Raw genomic sequence first — 7,646 nt, forward strand, 5'->3', positions numbered from 1 at the left:
TAATCCTGGTCTATAAGTTTGTAGATTAACTACTGTTGGGTAGGCGAACATATTCCCAGAATTTAGAGACAATCGAAAAACATGACTTTTTGAGTTGGGGCATTTGAGGAATAATGCCCCGTATGCACTTCGTCAGACCACACTTTAGGTATTTTTTACTATTTTTCTTTTTTTTTTTTTGTACTAGCGAGAGTTATTGCTCCTTATGAGTCAAAGTATAAAAATTGATTATTTATTACATTTCAATCAAGTTAGCACGATAATAAAAGCAAAAACGATAACAGGTGAATTTACCTTACGATTTCACTTTATATTATTTATATAAGGAAAATCATGGTCCTCTGTGTACATATTAAGTTGACAAAGTTATTTTTTGTTACTAAATAAATGTTTTTGCATAGAAAAATGTGTATATTTCTATCAAAAACCTCCTACATTCACACCTAAAATAATGCATAAGTTCATGCTAAAAATTAAGGCTTTTAATTCGGTGAAAATTTCTTGCTAAATTTTTTCATTGAAAGACGCACTATTCCCTTTTAATTTCCTTGTTGAACCGTTTGATTTGATGAGTTATTTTATGAGATATGATCTGAGTTATAAATTTTCGGAAAAAAAACTATTTTTTTCTATGAGTTAATTTATTTGTTGTTAAATATATCATCAATAATTAAAAAACACACCCATATAGCGAAATTGTACCGTCAAGTAGAAGTTTCAAACAAGAATCATGCATTTTTTCAGATTTTTAGGAAGACGTTTCCGATTTTTTTAAAGGGTTTGGTCGATTTGACCCCCCCCCCCCTCCGTGAGGTTAAGTGGTGCAAAAAAAGCACTGGGGTTAACGGGTTAATAAAAAATGTTCTATTACACAGGTCGAAATTCAAACAATTTTTTTGCCGTCAATTATGAACTAAAAATATTTGTATTGTCAAAGAATGGTTATGATAATAAATTTATGCAAGCGATAAATCTCGTATTTTAATCTACCTAGAACTTTCCATTCCACGTGTAAATTTGTTTATGATTACTCGGAAATAACGTAATATTTATTCGTGCCCTTCATCTGGATTTAATCAATATGATTCGCTCTTGATTTTGTAAGTTAAATAAATTATTTGGAATAATTTACTGGATTTGGTTATGAACTTTACGCAAATTTTAAAAAGATGATGTGTAATAGACTTTTTTTATTACAATTAGTTGTAATTTGTTTTAACTATCGAATTTAAGCTAATTCAGCTGCCCAATACAGCGAAAGCTAAAAAGAAATGCGCTCTCTTTGTTTAATGAAACAGTGCTCAGTTCTGATGATAAAAAATATGAAATAATGTTTTTAAAAAACCCACAACAGTTTGAAATTTTTCGGTTATAGCTTTGTGAAATTTGGGCTTCAATTAGAACGGGCGAAAATATAAATTATAATAGACATAAAAGCAACAAAAAAGTGTTCATCGTTTTTTTTTCTCTTAGAAGAAAAGATTTGGAAATCCCATTCGTTTCCTTGAGGGAAGGCAAATTCAGAAAGATCCACAAGTTTGATTCAAACTTCTTTTTGATAGCCCGTATTAATATAGAAAAAATTTAAAAATGAAATCTCCTTCATTATAAGAAAAACTCTTTCGTGTTTATTTCTTAGGGTAACCAAAATAGGATAATGATACGGTATAAAATATATACTTTATATTGCTATATATAAAGAACCATTCTTAGTACATGATACAGAAATTCATAATGGTGCAAAAATTGTTCGCAATCATTTAAATTAAAAAATTGGAGCACTTGAAGCTCAACATTGTTTCATTTACATTAATAAACCTGAACTGCTAATTAATTAAAGTAAGATAAGTGAAAATATTCGAAAACTTACAAAAGATTGTTTTAACAATAGTTTATACATATAATTGAATATGTGTACTATTATTTCATATCAATTTTTAAAAAGTTGTTGAATTTCAATAATGCCTTGCGCTTTTTTGGGAAAGAATTTTTTCATACCATAGGCACCCTGAGAAGGGAATTATTATTATTATGATTGCACCATTAAGCTTTTTCCCTTTCGGGGTAGGCATGGGTAGGCACTCGGTGGGGATGGGAGTATTGTGAGGAAGGAATTAAATATGAAAAAACTACATTTATTAATGTTTTAACATTTAATTTTAAAAGGCCTATTCATAAACGCGAGGTAAGCATAAAGATAGAAGAGAATAAAAGCACAAGCAAGCGCGCTTTTTCAGTTTGTTTATTAACAGCGTGAAGAATATTAATTTACACACGAAACACTTTAAAATGTTTTAAGACTGGCTCTGCTGATGGACATTCCGCTATTTCTTCTGGGGTCAATTCTTCCACCGCGCCGGTGTACATGTTTACTTTTGCCCGCTTTGACCGCAAATCAATACGTTTAAATATTCCACGAAAAACAAATCGTTTATTTAAATATTTTTCCAGTATTGCATAGAGGTCACCATTCGACGTTGATAATGCAATTTGTTCTCCAGTTGGCATGGGCAGTATGGTGCTTTTTTTGTTTCTCAATCCAATTGGTATATTGGGAGGAAAAACAAATATGCGAAGTTCGAATACCCGGTTCGGATTCGTGCGGGGAGAAATTCGAATAAATCTAAGTTCTTCAAACTTAAATTTATATATGCGAGAAAAAGTTTTTTTGATAGAAAGAGACGCGGAACTAACATCAATAGAAGGCTCAACTGGAGGAAGAGACTCGACAGGAGAATGAGCTCTGGCAGAGGACAACCTGGACCTGTTGCGAAGAGAACGCTCGGCAGGAGAACGAGACTCGTCAGATTGATAAAGTTCGGCAAGAGAACGAGTCCTTTTTGTAGAACTCCTTGTAGAAGAAGAAGCAGAGGAGGGTATGGGATGGGAAACATCAGGATTAGAGGCGTTCAGAGGCGAACGCTCTGACTGCGAGCTTAATTCTGCAACAAGAAATACAGGATTACATTTTTTAAGTGGAATATTGTACGTTGGTATATCATGATGTTAAATATGGTTGTATTAGAGGGTTCAGTTTTAAAAAACTGCCTATATATTTTTCTTGTTGAATGGCTTTGGCCCCTGAAAACATTTTACGTAAACTTCTAACGTTAATCTCAAATGTATACATTCATAAAGAAAATGTAATCACGCATATTTTGCTTTTGACAAGAAAATTATAGCTATTGCCATTTTTGAAGCGTGCAAAAGATTCATTGTGTGGACCATGTCTCAACATTTCCCAGCACGGGATAATTGTAGTTTAGGATTGTTTCAATCATCCTCTATGGTAGCCACATGATTATGAACATTTGTATGGTTTAATCTTTGCCCAGTATTCGCCCATGGTCAAACCTTTGTTGAAAGACGATTGCTGGACCAATATTTTCTATTATTAGACTTTGCACAAATTTTGAAGAAGCAAGTTCAATATAAGAAAGTATTTATCCATCAATTCACTTTAAAAGGTTACAAAACGAGTATATTGTGTCCATACACAGTAAGCACCAGGAATCAATTTTATCTTTAAATGGGATAAAAACGTTGCAGCAGGTTTATCTGAAGAAAGATCAAATTTATCTGACGTATGTTAAAATTAATTGAACAAAAAATGAAATTTCTCTGACGAAAATATTTATTTGACATATGTCATACGTCAAATGGCTGATTTTAGGTTCAGCGAAAAAATATCCTCCAATAATTTGAAAATCCTCGCGGTATTCATTTTTTAAATCTTCTCACTTTATTTAAATGGTTTTAACCAAAAAATCATTCACGTGCACTTACAGAATACATAGACTGCACTTTGGTTAGTTTATAATTTATAGTGAAAACACAGCCAAGTTCAGTGCTTTTCTTTTGTTGAACAAACGTTTAGTTTCAGTCGATCCTAATGAAGACTTCTAAAGTTAAAAAAACTATAAAGTATAAACTAACCAAAGTGCAGTCTATGTATTCTGTGAATGTAGATGAATGCTTTTTTGTTATAATCATTTTAAAAAAGTGAGACAATTAAAAAAATTAATACAGCGAGGATTTTCAAATTTATAAAGGAAATTTTTTCGTTGAAACTAGACGCCAAATGTACGAATGCTAGCAGTGTGGCCACTAGTCATGAATGAGTCATTATTTATTATCATGGGTGAAGTTCGATCGAATCGTAAACAACGCTTACACCATGGCAAGCAATATTGAGCCATGTTTCACCTACGTTCTAACTTTTGCACGCGAGTAAGATATAAAAAATGTTGTTCATTCAAAAGTTATACATTTTTACATGAGTTGTTCCGAATTGTATAAGTATTATTTTTAAGTAAGTAATTATTCGAAATAACTCATTTTTAACAAATTCGGAAGACTCTATAGATCTGAGCAAGAACAGTACTTTGGAGAATGGCTTCAAGGTATGTACAATAGAGTTCTTTCAGTATGCTAGAGAAAAATTTTAGAATAAAGTTTCAGTTGAAGACAGCTATGATGGGCTTCAATGATTGTGCTGAGTTTAATTTTTCGAATTGCAACTAGTGTAATTATATTTAATTTTAATTTTTTAGCGTTTTTACTTGAAGGCAGAGGAGATGGAGTTAGTTCAATATAGTAAGCTTGGTTGCTTGGTATTGTTGATTATTACTTCAGAGATAATGGAGATGATTCTGATTTTCATAAAGCTTCAAACAAATTTACTTACAGTTACAGATATATTTTATCATTAAATTCAAAAAGAGAATTATAAATAACAGCCCAAGATAAGGCCATAGAAATGTCTATAATTTGAAGTAAAATTTACTTAATCTAATAATCTTATTCCTAATTTTATTCATATATTTACCAATAGAATCGAAGATAACTACCAAAAATATGACCAGAGTCCACAAAACCTTCATCTTATTCAATTAGAGGAACAAATTTTTAATTGCGTAAATAAAGAATTTCATTAACAATGTGAGTAATGAATATTCTACTTCTTCATTAGCTTAAATATTCAAAAGTGCTGTACTTAAGTCGTTATCTTTTAGAATAAATCCATCACGGTTGACCTTCTAAGATATTTACTTTTGATAAGAGTCAGTGCAATAAAAATCAGTTACGAATTTAATTAAAACTGATGTCAACACTTGTTTAAGCCTCTATACGTTTCAGTAAAATTGTTTTTTTTTTTATTGCAAATTTAAATAATATCTAGTATAAGAACTCATTTAAAGATTTGAAAAAAAACAGTTCGTGATGCGGGTGGCAAGCGCGTTCACTTAACGTTTTCGTAGGATCCGGTATGGTTAAGATTTTTTTAAATTTTCAGTTTCATAGGTTGGTTCTGAGTTTATTTAGAAATATTTTCTTTAACGTTCACTCTAGGAGCTTATGAAGACGTTTTTTTGCTTTTTCAGAAAATGTCCGATCCCGCATGCCGGTTTTGAGCCCCGTCTGAGTCAATTTTGAGAATTTTTGAATCGAAAGACTTCAATTTCCATGTTTTTGAATACCAAGTCTATGGTGAGTATAGCTTAGTGACGGACAGCTATTTTACCAACTGCATAAGGATTTCCTACGAAACCCTAAAAACTCCAATAAATTCTACAAATTATGTTAATATAATTAGAAAGATCATTAACACACTGTTTAAATCATTCTCACAATTATTATTAATATTATTATTATTCAAATCCGAGGTAATAATCACTCAAATTTTGTACAGACACTGTTAGAAATATGGTGAAAATCGAATCTTCGAATAAAGATATATAATCTTTACCATCTAAAAAATAGTTTGGTTTCACAATGGATATTCTTTGTACTATTGAGGGTCTAGATCAAGAAACTCGCGACACTCATCAAATAAAATAACAGAAAATGTAAAAACAGTTCCGTCTCATCATTTTTTACAAGCCTATATAACCAATTTTTGTAAACAAATATACTAACAACAGAGTTTAGGATGGACGGCTTGAAAAAATTGTCAACAACATTGTCTTGACACTTTTCAAGTTTGAGGACAACAGTTTTCTGGCTCCTGACTCTTTCATTGCAACTTATGTTAGCATAAGTTTGAAAATTATTGTAAAGAGTTACGAAGTGCCACCTCGTTCGGAAATTCGGAATTAGTAGTCAAATATTTCTTATAACCTTGGATAGTCATCCCGAATTTTCTAGTTAAGTCCATCCCCTTTTCCAGCCCCCCGACTTTTTTTAATTAAATGGACTATGCACAGCCAAAAGGTTAACTTAACTAGAATAAAATTTCATCTTTTTGAACAACTATTTCTCTACAAAAAAATAAAAACGCCTCTTTAAGGTGTTTACATGGTAATTTGAATTGAATATATACAGATTTACTGTTCACGCCATATATTGGTTACATTTGTAATATAAAAGTTATAGAACTTAAAAAAATAATGTAACGGTCTCACAAATGTTTTTAAAAAAGAGCGCATTTAGATATTTCTGAATTAAATCCGAAGGTGATTTAGGTTTCTTAATCGAGTGCTTAGTTTGCCTATATCAATAGAAGCACATACGAAAATAACGTTATTGGTCAAAAAATCGTTCACAAAAACCATAAAAGGCGCATCTAAAATATATTTTATGTAAGAATTTGAATGTGTTTTTGATTTATCGATGGTACGCTTAATTTCTTTATAATTAATTACAAAAGCTTGTAATCCATAAAAATAGAAAGTTTCAGGTTCGTATATTTCTGACGTACAGAAATAATACCCTTCTAACTGTGCACATTAAATTATGACACACCTGGGGCTCAAAAGGATCTCAATTATAAATGAGCCTATTTCTAAAGAAGCTATTTTTCGCTTTGTCCACTTGGATATTATGTTTAATTAATAACACAATATTTACCTTAAAGCACACATGAAATTAAACTCTGATGGGCATTGCTTAATCAAGATAATTAAATTACAAAATAATACCGTTATTAAAATCGATATAATGACTTGATAAATATAATTTGTAGGTTATGTAGCAGAGTTGTCAACATAAAGGCATATTCATATGCAAAAAAACTTTTCGTATCAAGTCATCGATCGATAACTGTAAATCGATTCCTAACTTACCAGCTCTACTTTGCAAGCGTTTGGTTTGTAAATGCGTTCTCATGCTCTTTTCAAGGACCCTCTAAACAAACCCTTTTGGCTCTCTACAGGTATCTATCGGAGCTCAAGTTCTAAATGATAGCAACTTTTATTTGAGCCGCAACTTTAGTGAATCCCCCAGGTTTTTCTGTGCACAGAAAAAACGGAGGTTTCCATTAGAACCCATTTTTGTTCCAGAAGAGCTACAATAAGAATGAACCCCCCTTGTTGAAAAGGAACCGAAAGCGATAAATAAGCTCTAAATGATACCTTAGTTGGTCTTATAAATGATCCCGATTGTAAATGAGCCTATTTCGAAAGAAGCTATTTTCCGCTTTGCCCACTTCGACATTTGATTTAATTAACAACATAATTGTTACCTTAAAACACACATGTCATCGAACTCTGATGGACATAACTGAATGAAGTTAATTAAATCACAAAATATTACTGTAATTATAATAGATACGAGGGTAGTTCAATAAGTCCTTAGAATGACCAACAGATGGCGCGCGAATCGCTCCAAATCATCTGTTTTCAGTCAGCACCACTCCCAACTAGATA

The sequence above is a fragment of the Belonocnema kinseyi genome, chromosome 5 (assembly GCF_010883055.1).
Source record: "Belonocnema kinseyi isolate 2016_QV_RU_SX_M_011 chromosome 5, B_treatae_v1, whole genome shotgun sequence".
In the NCBI taxonomy this organism is placed as follows: Eukaryota; Metazoa; Arthropoda; class Insecta; order Hymenoptera; family Cynipidae; genus Belonocnema; species Belonocnema kinseyi.